At 35.7% G+C, this 18920-nt stretch overlaps 1 protein-coding gene and 1 long non-coding RNA gene across 2 annotated transcripts in view; one reads left to right on the top strand and one right to left on the bottom strand.

Annotated features, from left to right (window-relative positions):
- Window positions 1-18920, bottom strand: part of RAC2 (Rac family small GTPase 2) — a 90189-nt gene that overhangs the window by 65116 nt on the left and 6153 nt on the right. The gene's annotated exons all lie outside the window — the stretch shown is intronic.
- Window positions 3212-4252, top strand: LOC128666555 (uncharacterized). The gene is made up of 4 exons (XR_008403247.1): window positions 3212-3270; window positions 3856-3924; window positions 4001-4108; window positions 4205-4252. It is a non-coding gene; the product is annotated as an uncharacterized LOC128666555 (long non-coding RNA).

The following is an 18920-nucleotide window of genomic DNA, read 5'->3' on the forward strand; positions in this document are numbered from 1 at the left end:
TTTAAGTATCCATAATTTTTCAAAAGTACATTAAATGTCTAAATTATAGACTATAAAAACAACCAAAAAAAACATGAGCCAATAAAAGCGCATGTTTTCCTATTTTTGGATCAGAGTGTAAAATGCCTTTTGCCAGGAAGCCCAAATTCACTCTTGGAGAGCTGATTATTATTACTGCTTTCATGAGGAAATATTTCCCAAAAAGAATTGGGGGCGTATATGGGGTCATTCAAGACCAGCGAAATATAATTTTGTCCGAAATGACCCGTAGAGTCCGCAGAGTCGCTGGGTTTAGACGGACCCAGCGCGACTGTCTTAAGCGCTTTTCGGACCTAAGCCGAAGGGACAAAGAATTAAAACGATCGATTATAAGATTTCTTAGAGAATGTAAGTATAATATAAGGATAAATTATTTTCCGTCCACTAAGAATTAAATATATATTTGAATCAAGGTATATGTTAAATTCTATTATATTTGATTAAATTTGTTATTTTAGTTTACACTATCAAGAAATGTTTTTATTATGCCCCAAGAAAGGATCCCAAAAAAAATGTTTCAACTTTGTAAAAAATATTTATATACATTATTAAAAAATGAAAATGAGTTATACTTATAGAGTGCGCAATAACGCAATAGCGTTTGTGCCACATGACTTTATCTTTTTGCTTGCGCCCCAAAAAGGTATCGTGGAACGCCTGTTATTATGCCCCTTGAAAGTTTCCAAAAAAACTGTTGCAACTTTAAAAGAAAATTTATAAACATTATGGTTCTTGCTACTGAAAGTTATAATTATATAGTGCGCAATAACGATTGCCACATGACTTTTCATTTTTTTCTTGTGCCCCAACAAAGGTATCGTATACTGTTACTATGCCCCAAGAAAGGGTCCAAAAACAATGCACTTTCATCAAATATTGCTAATTTGTGTTCTCGAAAATGAAAGAAAATTATACAGTGCGCAATGATTGGCACATGACTTTTTCTTTTTTGCTTGCGCCCCAAAAAGGTATCGTGGAACGCCTGTTATTATGCCCCTTGAAAGTTTCCCAAAAAAATGTTGCAACTTTAAAAGAAAATTTATAAACATTATGGTTCTTGCTACTGAAAGTTATAATTATATAGTGCGCAATAACGATTGCCACATGACTTTTCATTTTTTTCTTGTGCCCCAACAAAGGTATCGTATACTGTTACTATGCCCCAAGAAAGGGTCCAAAAACAATGCACTTTCATCAAATATTGCTAATTTGTGTTCTCGAAAATGAAAGAAAATTATACAGTGCGCAATGATTGGCACATGACTTTTTCTTTTTTGCTTGCGCCCCAAAAAGGTATCGTGGAACGCCTGTTATTATGCCCCTTGAAAGTTTCCCAAAAAAATGTTGCAACTTTAAAAGAAAATTTATAAACATTATGGTTCTTGCTACTGAAAGTTATAATTATATAGTGCGCAATAACGATTGCCACATGACTTTTCATTTTTTTCTTGTGCCCCAACAAAGGTATCGTATACTGTTACTATGCCCCAAGAAAGGGTCCAAAAACAATGCACTTTCATCAAATATTGCTAATTTGTGTTCTCGAAAATGAAAGAAAATTATACAGTGCGCAATGATTGGCACATGACTTTTTCTTTTTTGCTTGCGCCCCAAAAAGGTATCGTGGAACGCCTGTTATTATGCCCCTTGAAAGTTTCCCAAAAAAATGTTGCAACTTTAAAAGAAAATTTATAAACATTATGGTTCTTGCTACTGAAAGTTATAATTATATAGTGCGCAATAACGATTGCCACATGACTTTTCATTTTTTTCTTGTGCCCCAACAAAGGTATCGTATACTGTTACTATGCCCCAAGAAAGGGTCCAAAAACAATGCACTTTCATCAAATATTGCTAATTTGTGTTCTCGAAAATGAAAGAAAATTATACAGTGCGCAATGATTGGCACATGACTTTTTCTTTTTTGCTTGCGCCCCAAAAAGGTATCGTGGAACGCCTGTTATTATGCCCCTTGAAAGTTTCCCAAAAAAATGTTGCAACTTTAAAAGAAAATTTATAAACATTATGGTTCTTGCTACTGAAAGTTATAATTATATAGTGCGCAATAACGATTGCCACATGACTTTTCATTTTTTTCTTGTGCCCCAACAAAGGTATCGTATACTGTTACTATGCCCCAAGAAAGGGTCCAAAAACAATGCACTTTCATCAAATATTGCTAATTTGTGTTCTCGAAAATGAAAGAAAATTATACAGTGCGCAATGATTGGCACATGACTTTTTCTTTTTTGCTTGCGCCCCAAAAAGGTATCGTGGAACGCCTGTTATTATGCCCCTTGAAAGTTTCCCAAAAAAATGTTGCAACTTTAAAAGAAAATTTATAAACATTATGGTTCTTGCTACTGAAAGTTATAATTATATAGTGCGCAATAACGATTGCCACATGACTTTTCATTTTTTTCTTGTGCCCCAACAAAGGTATCGTATACTGTTACTATGCCCCAAGAAAGGGTCCAAAAACAATGCACTTTCATCAAATATTGCTAATTTGTGTTCTCGAAAATGAAAGAAAATTATACAGTGCGCAATGATTGGCACATGACTTTTTCTTTTTTGCTTGCGCCCCAAAAAGGTATCGTGGAACGCCTGTTATTATGCCCCTTGAAAGTTTCCCAAAAAAATGTTGCAACTTTAAAAGAAAATTTATAAACATTATGGTTCTTGCTACTGAAAGTTATAATTATATAGTGCGCAATAACGATTGCCACATGACTTTTCATTTTTTTCTTGTGCCCCAACAAAGGTATCGTATACTGTTACTATGCCCCAAGAAAGGGTCCAAAAACAATGCACTTTCATCAAATATTGCTAATTTGTGTTCTCGAAAATGAAAGAAAATTATACAGTGCGCAATGATTGGCACATGACTTTTTCTTTTTTGCTTGCGCCCCAAAAAGGTATCATGGAATGCCTGTTATTATGCGCCTGGATACATTCTTGGGGCACAAGTAAAAAGAATGTCATCTAGCAATAACGCTATTGTGCACTATATAATTGTTTTTAACAAAAGGAAATCTTAATTTTATATATATATATTTTTGTTTATTGGATCAGACAGGAGAGAAAAAACAAACAGAAGATGCCCTAAATATCTGAGGACTATGGAGGTTGTTAGTGATGAAACTTCCGGATCACCACCGATGCCCACAGTCACACTTGAAAATAGACAGATTACTGTAATTGAAAAACCTTTCGAAGAAAATACAGAAGGTATGGTAAATTTTGTTACACTTTTTTAGACACTCAGTAATTGATTACTCATATATAACCAAAAGTGTTTCACTTACATTTTATTTGTATAATACCCGTGAAATTATGTCCACAGATTTATTAAAATTACAACAAAGATAAATAGGTAATAAAGTTAAAGTACAATGCTCTCTCTCTATCTCCCTCTCTTTTGATGTCTCTCTCTCCCGTTCTTCTGCTCTCTCTCTCCCCTTTCTCCCCCCTCTCTTTTGCTGTCTCTATCCCCCCTCTCTCTTGATTTCTCTCTCCCCTTTCTCCCCCCTCTCTTTTGCTGTCTCTCTCCCCCCTCTCTCTTGATTTCTCTCTCCCCTTTCTCCCCCCTCTCTTTTGCTGTCTCTCTCCCCCCTCTCTCTTGATTTCTCTCTCCCCTTTCTCCCCCCTCTCTTTTGCTGTCTCTCTCCCCCCTCTCTCTTGATTTCTCTCTCCCCTTTCTCCCCCCTCTCTTTTGCTGTCTCTCTCCCCCCTCTCTCTTGATTTCTCTCTCCCCTTTCTCCCCTCTCTCTTTTGCTGTCTCTCTCCCTATCTCTACTCGCTATGTATTTTCAGCTCTCTCACACCCGGAAACGCCAACCTCACACCACCCTCACACCCGATCAGCACTAGCAACGATTACAGGTCTCTACTGCGCATAACAGCTTTTGAAAAACAGAAAATGCCTATATTATATAGATATATTTTTTTTTGGTTATAGAAGCAGCAGTAGAAATTAGAACGGAAGAGCCAGATTTTGTTCTACCTATCCAAAGACCAAAAATAACAGTAGAACATTCTTCGGACTCCGATTCTGTGTGTTTTGAAGGTTGGTTCTGGTATTTGTAATATAATGATTTTGCTTTTCTATAAGCATCTTTATTTGAATATGGTAATCCGTTTCATTAATTTGTTTTATTCCTAGATGATGTTGAAGTCGAAGATTCTACTTCCACAAGAAACATTGGTACACGTAAGTACAAATTATTTACATTTGTTTTTAGCCATAATTATTATTTTGTTTTTATAAATATATATATATATATATTAAAAAATTTATACATACATATATATATATATATATTTATTAACAAATATTTATACATTGTAGGATGTTCGTGGAAATGTTCTTTATACAAAACGCATTTGGATACAGCCTAAAATTTGAAACATCTTTCTAATTTACTGATATTGTCAATATACAAACTTAGATAATTGGAGTAAATTATAAAGTGTATTCCAATTCTCAGTTCTATATGAAGCATGTAATGTTGATTGTCACATTAATATATATTATAAACTTCAGTTTATAAAAATTGGACAAAATGAATGTTAAATCTTACTAACAATTTTTTTAATAAATTTTTTTATCTTTAAAAGAGGTTGTGGAAGAAGAACTTGGACTCATCTCAAGAGAGACCATAATCGCCGAATTTGATCGGTTAGAAGTAATGATGCATAGCATAACAAGAAGCATCCAAAATTTTAGAAGAGCCATAACGGATCAAATGTATTAAAAAAAAAAAAGAAAAAAAAAAAACCCTGAAAATTTAACTTTCTATATTTCAATTATATTTGCATTTTTGGTTTAGTTTCTATTAAAAATTAATATATTATAATATATGTGTCTGTTATTTTTTAAAAAAGGTAAAGATTAATAATAGAGAAATACATTCAAACGGCATTAATAGTTTTTAATTTAACATATGATATGTTATAAATCATAACCAAAATTTATACATTAACTGTTTAAAAAACAAAAAAAACATTTTAAGAAAACCCACCCAAAAAAAAATCAATGATTCTCAATTCTTGTTTGTAAAATATTCACTAGTAATGCAAGCAACCTATTTGTCTCTTGACGTGCAAGTAAACTCTGCCTGTCAATTTCCAAGCGTTCACTTTGCAGGTCACTCATCTGTTGAAAAAAAGCCCTTTGTTCATTCTGAAAATTTGTGGCTAATTGCAGAATGTTAACCAAATTTACTGATATTGCCTCTTCAGTTGGTGCTTGTGCTTCTTGTTGGATATCTTCGTGTACATCTCCAATTTCTTCTTCTGGTACTTCTACATTTGTACTTGAGGAATGTACAGGAGATGTCTCCTGTATTGGTTGTAAATTCAGAACGTATTCAACATTTTCTGAATCATCTATAATAAAGATAAACAATAATTTCATTTTTACAATGCCACCTATTATAGATTACTATCATCTTTAAATGAAAATATGAAAATTAAATTTAATATTGATGAGATTTTAAAAGGGCAGAATACACATGTATCAGCATCTTTAAAGTATAATATTCCACAACAATTACATTCAAATTTTGTAATTGCTGGATATAAGCAAATTACAATTTCAATACAATTGTCAGCTTTTGTTAATTCTATTGCTATCTGTATGTTATAAGCTGGAATGCAATTCTTAAAGCATCCATCATATTTTAGTTTCAGCACCATGGTCAGTGGTTCCAATAAACAAGCACTAACCATGGTGCTGATCCTAAAATGGGATGGATGCTAAGATTTACATTCCATCTTATAAAATATAGATAGCAATATAATTAATAAAATATGAAAAATGTAGTGAAATTGTAAGTTGCTTATAATTTCATGCTGTATCTGAATCTACAAAAAAAATGTCTTATAATGTTTTAATATGATTTGCACACAAAAAAAAATGTTGCTTTACCTTCAAAAAGGAGCAAAGTTTCCTCTCCTTCAATATTCTGTTCATTATGATTCTCTTCTTTAAAAAATAAATAAAAAAAAATTAAAAAAATTATAAAGGCAAAATACATATAGCACACTCTTGAGGGACAATATAGGCACAAATACCTACCAACTTCTTGCAGGACGCTGCTGCAAGCGGCAATCTCTGTTAATGCATGAGCATCTGATTGTGTAGGTGGGGATCCTAAAAAAAAAAAGGGTGCACAAAATTGGAAATATATTACTGCATTATTTAAGTTACTTCCATTACAAACAAAAAGTGAAAAACAGATTGAACATCAAATGTGCTTTTCAACAAAAGTTTCAAAGAAAACAAAATTAAATATTAATATAAGGAAAAAAATTGTATTTGAAATCAATCACCAGTAATGAGTGAGGAGAATGAAAACATTTATCAATTTCAATTAGGATTTAAATACTTCATTAGCAATATAAATATAATAATAATAATAGTTTACCTGCATAATCGTCTGTGTCTCCTTGCACTTCAATTCCCTCCACAACCTCAGGCCCCATCAAATTAAGAACTTTCTTCTCATACTCCATTAGATCAGCAGTATATCCTGGACCACCTCCTGTACCTCTTGCTGAACGTTTTTCTTTGCATAATTTCATTTTAATTATTCTTTTTATATCCGAAAAACGTTTTTTACAATTATTGACATTTTTGGGGTTTATACCCTGTGCAGATACCTCCTGGCTTATATCTTGCCATATCTGCCTTTTACGTGCCATAGGTGTCTGCCTGCTTCTACAGCCTAGCAGGACATCATAGTGATTTAAAATTTTGTCTACAAGAACATTGTTTTGAGATAGGCTAAAATGTATATTTCGACCACCTTTTGTTTTGCTGGCAGTTGATGCGTTTTCCTGTAGGCCAGCAGCAGACATAATAAATAAATAACTAATTTAATATATAAAAAAATATATCAATTATTTTTTGGATTAAAAATTATAAATATACAAATAAAAAAAAAAATTGGAGTAGAAAAATATTGATATATTAATAAATACGATATATATATATAAATCTCTGTAAATATATTGCACCAAAAAAATAAATAAAAATATATATTATGAAAAAGAACAATGAAAAGAATATAGTTTTAGCGACCAAATGAGGGCAACTTTACAGTGCAGAAGCGCCAAAAAAGGGGCAGAATAAAAAGAACTTTAATCATAAATAAGAAATAACAAGAATAAACAATCACGTGTTTAATTTCTTTTATTTTAATAGGACAATAACAATAATAACAATGAAACTATTCCAGGAAGTAAAAGTCATGATAATTACTTCCGAGTGATAAATAAAGTGAAAATCATCGTATTCTCCAAGAAACTATACTAGTCATTCGCTTGTCATCGCAAAAAACTTTTGCACGAAATTTGTCTCAACAATATTAATAAATATTGGCGAATAATTGGATTTCGGAAATTGCGAATAGCTACGAAAATTTCCGCGACTTTTTTTGCGCATTTTTTCGGAGCTTGATAAATCTTGCCCTATGTATAACAACGTGATGCAATAAGAGTATATCATACTGAGGTGGACTACCTGGTAGTTTGTATTTATTCTATCAGAACAAATAGGTACACTTTGATATTCCCTGTTATAATAACACAGTAGGCAAGTTTTTCAATAATTTTATTCAAAGATCAATTGATAATTGTGGTTCTACCAGCAAGTACTGCTCTGGGAATTGCAATACAATTCCAGAGCGAAGTTATAATATCAGCAGCACCAAAAAGAACATACATCATAGTTCTATAAATTATTTGTGAAAAATGGATAACAATAAAGCCTACACCAATGATGTTGAAACACACAATACCATATAATTAAGGAGTTTTTCAACAATTGTTACCAGAACACTTGTACCAGTGATGTTATTGTAATCCAAGTGGTGGGCATTCTGGGAATAATTACATAATTCAATAAGCACCAAAACTGCAGGTGCAACTACTGTAGTTGATAAACCAATATTATATTATCCTTACAGTGTTAATTATACTCGCATCTTCAAGATACCAATAGTGTCCTATATTGGATATGTAGTAATTTGGCTATTAGCACCAACCCATTATTAATCAGTTATTTAACGGAAACCAATATCTGCTAACATTTTAGTTTTAATTTTACCCATAGTTTTAAATATGTTCAAATAAAGATTGAATTTTTTAATGTATTTGACCTTGTAGAGTCTCAGGAGTGCTATTACAGTATCCTTTTTATTCAATTCTCTATTGAATATAAGCTTTTGGTGGCTACATTAAGACACCAATTGAGAAAGTGCTACCCAGGTGCTGAACCAAAAATGGTCCGACTCCTAAGCTTATATTCTTGCTTTTTCAAATAAAGATACCAAGAGAACAAAGAAAAATTGATAATAGGAGTAAATTTAGAAAATTGCTTAAAATTGCTGCCCTATCTGAATCATGAAAGTTTCATTTTGACTAGAATATTCCTTTAAATCTACCAATTTAACAAATGTTTACATTCACATCTTTAATGTAGCATTAGAGAATCAGCATTTGAATTTCTTACTTTTCATAAAGATATCCCTTGTTAAAACCTGCATCATTGTTGTTGCCATTTATTTATAAACTATGAATATTTCCAGCAAAGACAATATAAGCTTCAGAAAATAGGTGTAGCAGTTCAGTTTATATAATAAAATGCCCATACACCCTGGAATTTTTACTGGGAAGACATGTGAAGGTTACAGCTATTTTTTATTCTCTCCATAGCCACATGTAAAGTCTGCCTGGTTGCTACATGTGATTTTGTTACGCAGAAGAGTTATGTCATATCTGATCTGGGCAATTAAAGTGGTTAAATTACTGGAGTGTGCAGTTCTCTATGGGTGAAATCAGTGCTGCATTTGTGCTACTGGCAATCAAGGAGTTAGCTCACTGTGTGTTACTGCAATTAAGAGGTTAAATAGCTGCTCTGTGTTTTACAGTAGAAATAAGGGGTTAAATCATATCTGTGCTTTTGTTACAGAAACACCAGACGTTTAAAGGACATTTAAGATCTCTTTCATTTGTGTAAATTTGTGCTTTGTCTCACGCTCCCTAGGAGGCAATAACGCAAACTCTGTAAGCTGCTGGTTTAGGCAATTTAACAGCTGGTTTAGGCAATTTATTTTTTGTTCTTTCTAGGGAGTGTGGTACAAAACATTCTGCCATTGTGAAGTCAGAGGGGCCCGATTTAACAAACTGGCAACCGGCCCCAATGCATCTGTTTCCGTGCGAGCCTTCAGGCTAAACAGGAGTTAAAGCACTAAACCCAATTTTTTTATTTCATGATTCAGATGGAGCAGCAATTTTAAGAAACTTTCTAATTTACTCCTATTATCAATTTTTCTTCGTTCTCTTGCTATCTTTATTTGAAAAAGAAGGCATCCATGCTAAGGAGCCAGACAATGTTTTGGACCTCTGGACAGTACTTGTTTATTGGTGGGTGAATTTATCCACCAATCAGCAAGAACAACCCAGGTTGTGAGCCAAAAATGGGCCAGCTTCTAAACTTACATTTTTGCTTTTCAAATAAAGATACCAAGAGAGTTAAGAAAAATTGATAATAGGAGTAAAATAGAAAGTTGCTTAAAATTGCTGCTCTATCTAAATCATGAAAGAAAAAAATTGGGTTCAGTTTCCCTTTAAGTAGCAGCGGTCTTAAAACTGCTGCCTCTTAACTCATACGCCTCCTCTGAGGCGTCGGACATCAATCCACCCGATCGTGTACAATCGGGTTGATTGACACCCCCTGCTAGTGGCTGATTGGCCACGAATATGCAGGGGGCGGCATTGCACATGCAGTTCACAAGAACTACTTGTGCAATATTAAATGCATACGCTGTCGGCATTCAGCGGTGTCTGGCGGACATGATCGCTACAGCGAATCATGTCCGCCAGACATTGATAAATCGGCCCCTTAGTGTTTTTTTTTTTTTCGTTTTATTTTTAAATTAATTTATTTTTATTTTCTGCAGTGTAGCTTTCCCCTCCTTCCCCTCCCACCTACCTGATCCCTCCCAAACAGTTCTCTAACCATCCCCCTAACTAGTATCTGCCATCTTATGTCTGTGGCTCCAGATAATATTCATCCAAGGGTTCTAAGAGAACTTTGATCTGTGATAGCTGCTCCATTAGCTGATTTATTTAATCAGTCACTTCGACTGATCCAAAAGACTGGACAATTGCCAATGTAGTCCCTCTTCTTAAAAAGGATAGTAGAGAAGATTCTGCTGACTATAGGTGGGTCAACCAATTAACCATTTTTGTTTTTGACTACAACGTACCTTTAAAAGCAAATCTGCGCAAAAAGTAAAATATGAAGTTATTTTTTGTATTCTTCATCGACATCTAGTGATCAGATACTGTATTGCACACATTGGTCTATGGTGATGATGTAAATATGACAGTACACTGCGTAGCCTATACATAGTATTTCATTATAAATGTATTTAATTTATCTAGGTATGTTTTATTCTCTAACGGCTAGATTTAGAGTTTTGTCGGTAACGACCCGCGTAGCTAATGCTGGCTTTTTTCTGGCCGCACCATAAAAATAACTCTGGTATTGAGAGTCCAACAGAATGTCAGCGTTAGGCTCCAAAAAAGGAGCGTAGAGCATATTTAACGCAACTGCAACTCTCGATACCAGAGTTGCTTACGGACGCGGCCAGCCTTAAAAACGTGCTCGTGCACGATTCCCCCATAGGAAACAATGGGGCTGTTTGAGCTGAAAAAAAACCTAACACCTGCAAAAAAGCCGCGTTCAGCTCCTAACGCAGCCCCATTGTTTGCTATGGGGAAACACTTCCTAAGTCTGCACCTAACACTTTAACATGTCCCCCGAGTCTAAACACCCCTAACCTTACACTTATTAACCCCTAATCTGCCGCCCCCGCTATCGCTGACCCCTGCATATTATTATTAACCCCTAATCTGCCGCTCCGTAAACTGCCGCTACTTACATTATCCCTATGTACCCCTATATTACATTTATTAACCCCTAATCTGCCCCCCACAACGTCGCCTCCACCTATTTACACTTATTAACCCCTAATCTGCCGAGCGGACCTGAGCGCTACTATAATAAAGTTATTAACCCCTAATCCGCCTCACTAACCCTATAATAAATAGTATTAACCCCTAATCTGCCCTCCCTAACATCGCCGACACCTAACTTCAATTATTAACCCCTAATCTGCCGACTGGAGCTCACCGCTATTCTAATAAATGTATTAACCCCTAAAGCTAAGTCTAACCCTAACACTAACACCCCCTAAGTTAAATATAATTTACATCTAACGAAATCAATTATCTCTTATTAAATAAATTATTCCTATTTAAAGCTAAATACTTACCTGTAAAATAAATCCTAATATAGCTACAATATAAATTATAATTACATTGTAGCTATTTTAGGATTAATATTTATTTTACAGGCAACTTTGTAATTATTTTAACCATGTACAATAGCTATTAAATAGTTAAGAACTATTTAATAGTTACCTAGTTAAAATAATTAGAAAATTACCTGTAAAATAAATCCTAACCTAAGTTAGAATTAAACCTAACACTATACTTTCATTAAATTAATTAAATAAAATACCTACAATTACCTACAATTAAACCTAACACTACACTATCAATAAATAAATTAAATACAATTCCTACAAATAACTACAATGAAATAAACTAACTAAAGTACAAAAAATAAAAAAGAACTAAGTTACAAAAAATTAAAAAATATTTACAAACATAAGAAAAATATTACAACAATTTTAAACTAATTACACCTACTCTAAGCCCCCTAATAAAATAACAAAGACCCCCAAAATAAAAAATGCCCTACCCTATTCACAATTACTAAAGTACAAAGCTCTTTTACCTTACCAGCCCTGAACAGGGCCCTTTGCGGGGCATGCTCCAAGAAGTTCAGCTCTTTTGCCTCTAAAAAAAAACATACAATACCCCCCCCCCACATTACAACCCACCACCCACATACCCCTAATCTAACCCAAACCCCCCTTAAATAAACCTAACACTAAGCCCCTGAAGATCATCCTACTTTGTCTTCACCTCACCGGGTATCACCGATCGGTCCTGGCTCCAAAATCTTCATCCAACCCAAGCGGGGGCTGGCGATCCATCATCCGGTGGCTGAAGAGGTCCAGAAGAGGCTCCAAAGTATTCATCCTATCCGGGAAGAAGAGTAGATCCGGACCGGCAACCATCATCTTCCAAGCGGCATCTTCTATCTTCATCCGATGAGGACCGGCTCCATCCTGAAGACCTCCACCGCGGACCCATCTTCATCCGGCGATGTCCAACTGAAGAATGACGGTTCCTTTAAGGGACGTCATCCAAGATGGCGTCCCTCGAATTCCGATTGGCTGATAGGATTCTATCAGCCAATCGGAATTAAGGTAGGGATATTCTGATTGGCTGATGGAATTAGCCAATCAGAATCAAGATCAATCCGATTGGCTGATCCAATCAGCCAATCAGATTGAGCTCGCATTCTATTGGCTGATCGGAACAGCCAATAGAATGTGAGCTCAATCTGATTGGCTGATTGGATCAGCCAATCGGATTGAACTTGATTCTGATTGGCTGATTCCATCAGCCAATCAGAATATTCCTACCTTAATTCCGATTGGCTGATAGAATCCTATCAGCCAATCGGAATTCGAGGGACGCCATCTTGGATGACGTCCCTTAAAGGAACCGTCATTCTTCAGTTGGACGTCGCCGGATGAAGATGGGTCCGCGGTGGAGGTCTTCTGGATGGAGCCGGTCCTCATCGGATGAAGATAGAAGATGCCGCTTGGAAGATGATGGTTGCCGGTCCGGATCTACTCTTCTTCCCGGATAGGATGAAGACTTTGGAGCCTCTTCTGGACCTCTTCAGCCACCCGATGATGGATCGCCAGCCCCCGCTTGGGTTGGATGAAGATTTTGGAGCCAGGACCGATCGGTGATACCCGGTGAGGTGAAGACAAGGTAGGATGTTCTTCAGGGGCTTAGTGTTAGGTTTATTTAAGGGGGGTTTGGGTTAGATTAGGGGTATGTGGGTGGTGGGTTGTAATGTTGGGGGGGGTATTGTATGTTTTTTTTTACAGGCAAAAGAGCTGAACTTCTTGGGGCATGTCCTGCAAAGGGCCCTGTTCAGGGCTGGTAAGGTAAAAGAGCTTTGAACTTTAGTAATTTAGAATAGGGTAGGGCATTTTTTATTTTGGGGGTCTTTGTTATTTTATTAGGGGGCTTAGAGTAGGTGTAATTAGTTTAAAATTGTTGTAATATTTTTCTTATGTTTGTAAATATTTTTTTATTTTTTGTAACTTAGTTCTTTTTTATTTTTTGTACTTTAGTTAGTTTATTTCATTGTAGTTATTTGTAGGTATTGTATTTAATCAATGTATTGATAGTGTAGTGTTAGGTTTAATTGTAGGTAATTGTAGGTATTTTATTTAATTAATTTAATGATAGTATAGTGTTAGGTTAGGATTTATTTTACATGTAATTTTGTAATTATTTTAACTATTTTAGCTATTAAATAGTTCTTAACTATTTAATAGCTATTGTACCTGGTTAAAATAAATACAAAGTTACCTGTAAAATAAATGTTAATCCTAAAATAGCTATAATATCATTATAATTTATATTGTAGCTATATTAGGATTTATTTTACAGGTAAGTATTTAGCTTTAAATAGGAATAATTTATTTAATAAGAGTTAATTAATTTCGTTAGATTTAAATTATATTTAAGTTAGGGGGGGTGTTAGTGTTAGGGTTAGACTTAGCTTTAGGGGTTAATACATTTATTAGAATATCGGTGAGCTCCGGTCGGCAGATTAGGGGTTAATAATTGAAGTTAGGTGTCGGTGATGTTAGGGAGGGCAGATTAGGGGTTAATACTATTTATTATAGGGTTAGTGAGGCGGATTAGGGGTTAATAACTTTATTATAGTAGCGGTGCGGTCCGCTCGGCAGATTAGGTGTTAATAAGTGTAGGCAGGTGGAGGCGACGTTGAGGGGGGCAGATTAGGGGTTAATAAATATAATATAGGGGTCGGCGGTGTTAGGGGCAGCAGATTAGGGGTACATAAGGATAACTTAAGTAGCGGTGCTTTGCGGTCGGCAGATTAGGGGTTAATTATTGTAGGTAGCTGGCTGCGACTTTGTGGGGGGCAGGTTAGGGGTTAATAAATATAATATAGGGGTCGGCGGTGTTAGGGGCAGCAGATTAGGGGTACATAAGGATAACGTAGGTGGCGGTCGGCAGAATTAGGGGTTAAAAAAATTTAATCGAGTGGCGGCAATGTTGGGGGGCCTCGGTTTAGGGGTACATAGGTAGTTTATGGGTGTTAGTGTACTTTAGAGTACAGTAGTTAAGAGCTTTATGAACCAGCGTTAGCCCAGAAAGCTCTTAACTACTGACTTTTTTCTGCAGCTGGAGTTTTGTCGTTAGAATTCTAACGCTCACTTCAGACACGACTCTAAATACCGGAGTTAGAAAAATCCCATTGAAAAGATAGGATACGCAATTGACGTAAGGGGATCTGCGGTATGGAAAATTTGCGGCTGAAAAGTGAGCGTTAGACCCTTTTTTGAGTGACTCCAAATACCGGAGGTAGCCTAAAACCAGCATTAGGAGCCTCTAACGCTGGTTTTCATGGCTACCGCCAAACTCCAAATCTAGGCCTAAGAGAACTCAGAGCACTTTAATGCATAGCCTTGAATTTAGCCCATTGCTGACAGTAAAATAAATCGTAGTTATATATTTTTTAAACTATGTCAACATTTTTCTTTAGATTCTAATCCCTATGTATAAAATGGCAAACAAAATTTTCAGTTCAAAAACGTTTTTATATCTCTTTAATTGCAATTTGTTTTTCCCTTCTTATTCTGAATGTGCAGCGCTGCACTCCAAACATGCTCACAGAAAACCTAGAGTTGATACTAAAATTGTTTAACCAAACCTTTTTTTATGTGGGCTGAGTGTATAGCACCCTCATTACTTTCATTAAAAAAGAGCAAAGTAGTAGTATTGTACTCTCATTCCAAGATACCAGTTTCTCTTTACACACTTGTGAAAACCTAGTATTAAATGGACAGTTTACTTCAGAAACGTTATTGTTTAAAAAGTTAGATAATCCTTTTATTACCCATTTCTTAGTTTTGCATAACCAACTCGGATATATTAATATACTTTTTACCTCTGTAATTACCTTGTATCTAAGCCTCTACAGACTGCCCCTTATCTCAGTTATATTCATATACTTTTTACCTCTGTGATTACCCTGTATCTAAGCCTCTGCAGGCTGCTCCTTATCTCAGTTATAATAATATACATTTTACCTCTGTGATTACCTTGTATCTAAGCCTTTGCAGATTGCCCCTTATCTCAGTTATATTAATATACTTTTTACCTCTGTAATTACCTGGTATCTAAGCCTCTGCAGACTGCTCCTTATCTCAGTTACATTAATATACTTTTTACCACTGTAATTACCTTGTATCTAAGCCTCTGCAGACTGCCCCCTTATCTCAATTATATTAATATACTTTTTACCTCTGTGATTACCTTGTATCTAAGCCTCTGCAGACTGCTCCTTATCTCAGTTACATTAATATACTTTTTACCTCTGTAATTACCTTGTATGTAAGCCTCTGAAGACTGCTCCTTATCTCAGTTATATTAATATACTTTTTACCTCTGTGATTACCTTGTATCTAAGCCTCTGCAGACTGCCCCCTTATCTCAGTTATATTAATATACCTTTTACCTCTGTAATTACCTTGTATCTAAGCCTCTGCAGACTGCTCCTTATCTCAGTTACATTAATATACATTTTACCTCTGTAATTACATTGTATCTAAGCCTCTGCAGACTGCTCCTTACCTCATATTAATATACTTTTACCTCTGTAATTACCTTGTATCTAAGCCTCTGCAGACTGCTCCTTATCTCAGTTATATTAATATACTTGTTACCTCTTTGATTACCCTGTATCTAAGCCTCTGCAGACTGCTCCTTATCTCAGTTATATTAATATACTTTTTACCTCTGTAATTACCTTATATCTAAGCCTCTGCAGACTGCTCCTTATCTCAGTTATATTAATATAGTTTTTACCTCTGTAATTACCTTGTATCTAAGCCTCTGCAGACTGCCCCTTATCTAAGTTATATTAATATACTTTTTACCTCTGTGATTACCTTGTATCTAAGCCTCTGCAGACTGACCCCTTATTTCAGTTCTTTTGACAGACTTTAATTTTAGCCATTCAGTGCTGACTCCTAGGTAACTCCACAGGCGTTAGCACAATGTTATCTATATGACACACATGAACTAATGTCCTCTAGACTCTAGCTTTGAAAAAAAATGTCAAAATGCATTCAGAGAAGAGGCGGCCTTCAAGGTCTAAGAAATTAGCATATGACCTACCTAGGTTTACCTTTCAATTAGGAATACCAAGAGAACAAAGCAAAATTGATGATAAAAGTAAATAGAAAAGTTGTTTACAATTACATGCCCTATGTGAAACCCTTTAACAGCACAACCATTAAATAACACTCAGACACTTGGGGCTCGCTTCCATTGAGTAGTAATTCGGTTTGCGTGCACTCGCAAACCGATAAATATGCTGTCGGAAGCAATATCGTTTATCGACTGTTTCCAATGGCGCGTTATACCTCAATATCGGCAGCCGGACTTCGGCTGCCGAAAAGATCTTTGCGTCCCATAGAAAGTAATAGAAGCCGTTAATCGATAAATTATACCAGGTTTCCAATGAAAGCGCTAACCGTTAATACACTGTCGGAGGCTGTCGATACATTGAGAAATATTACACCCAGCTCAACTAGGTGTAAAAGAGGAAAATTGTGCTTTTTGAGACCTATTTTCTATTGAAATTATAAAACTTGCAAATAATGCAAGTGTTTTAATGTAGAAATAAATTGTTATAAGTAATATTTATTGTTGTCTCATGTATAGAAATAGTTGAACTTATATTCTAATAGAAATATCAGTATATATTTAAATATAATAATATATGCAAGAACATATCTACAGAATGCAAACTAGACCTATGCCTAGGGCAGCAATACATACAGGGAGTGCAGAATTATTAGGCAAATGAGTATTTTGACCACATCATCCTCTTTATGCATGTTGTCTTACTCCAAGCTGTATAGGCTCGAAAGCCTACTACCAATTAAGCATATTAGGTGATGTGCATCTCTGTAATGAGAAGGGGTGTGGTCTAATGACATCAACACCCTATATCAGGTGTGCATAATTATTAGGCAACTTCCTTTCCTTTGGCAAAATGGGTCAAAAGAAGGACTTGACAGGCTCAGAAAAGTCAAAAATAGTGAGATATCTTGCAGAGGGATGCAGCACTCTTAAAATTGCAAAGCTTCTGAAGCGTGATCATCGAACAATCAAGCGTTTCATTCAAAATAGTCAACAGGGTCGCAAGAAGCGTGTGGAAAAACCAAGGCGCAAAATAACTGCCCATGAACTGAGAAAAGTCAAGCGTGCAGCTGCCAAGATGCCACTTGCCACCAGTTTGGCCATATTTCAGAGCTGCAACATCACTGGAGTGCCCAAAAGCACAAGGTGTGCAATACTCAGAGACATGGTCAAGGTAAGAAAGGCTGAAAGACGACCACCACTGAACAAGACACACAAGCTGAAATGTCAAGACTGGGCCAAGAAATATCTCAAGACTGATTTTTCTAAGGTTTTATGGACTGATGAAATGAGAGTGAGTCTTGATGGGCCAGATGGATGGGCCCGTGGCTGGATTGGTAAAGGGCAGAGAGCTCCAGTCCGACTCAGACGCCAGCAAGGTGGAGGTGGAGTACTGGTTTGGGCTGGTATCATCAAAGATGAGCTTGTGGGGCATTTTCGGGTTGAGGATGGAGTCAAGCTCAACTCTCAGTCCTACTGCCAGTTTCTGGAAGACACCTTCTTCAAGCAGTGGTACAGGAAGAAGTCTGCATCCTTCAAGAAAAACATGATTTTCATGCAGGACAATGCTCCATCACACGCGTCCAAGTACTCCACAGCGTGGCTGGCAAGAAAGGGTATAAAAGAAGAAAATCTAATGACATGGCCTCCTTGTTCACCTGATCTGAACCCCATTGAGAACCTGTGGTCCATCATCAAATGTGAGATTTACAAGGAGGGAAAACAGTACACCTCTCTGAACAGTGTCTGGGAGGCTGTGGTTGCTGCTGCACGCAATGTTGATGGTGAACAGATCAAAACACTGACAGAATCCATGGATGGCAGGCTTTTGAGTGTCCTTGCAAAGAAAGGTGGCTATATTGGTCACTGATTTGTTTTTGTTTTGTTTTTGAATGTCAGAAATGTATATTTGTGAATGTTGAGATGTTATATTGGTTTCACTGGTAAAAATAAATAATTGAAATGGGTATATATTTGTTTTTTGTTAAGTTGATTAATAATTATGCACAGTAATAGTCACCTGCACACACAGATATCCCCTAAAATAGCTATAACTAAAAACAAACTAAAAACTACTTCCAAAACTATTCAGCTTTGATATTAATGAGTTTTTTGGGTTCATTGAGAACATGGTTGTTGTTCAATAATAAAATTAATCCTCAAAAATACAACTTGCCTAATAATTCTGCACTCCCTGTATTACTTATATTTATGAAGTGGTAAATATAATTATATTAAAAAATAGTATTTGATTATTAAAAATATGGATAAGTGTATCTTTATTTTTCTTGAGAGGTGATCACTGGTAAGGAGCACAGACGTTAAACGTAAATTCTATAGCATAAGGTCGGGTCACCTTAGCAACTAATTGATTTTCAAGAAATCCGACATCAGATGGAAGCGTTAACACA

This window comes from Bombina bombina, chromosome 7, assembly GCF_027579735.1.
Source record: "Bombina bombina isolate aBomBom1 chromosome 7, aBomBom1.pri, whole genome shotgun sequence".
Lineage (NCBI taxonomy): Eukaryota > Metazoa > Chordata > Amphibia > Anura > Bombinatoridae > Bombina > Bombina bombina.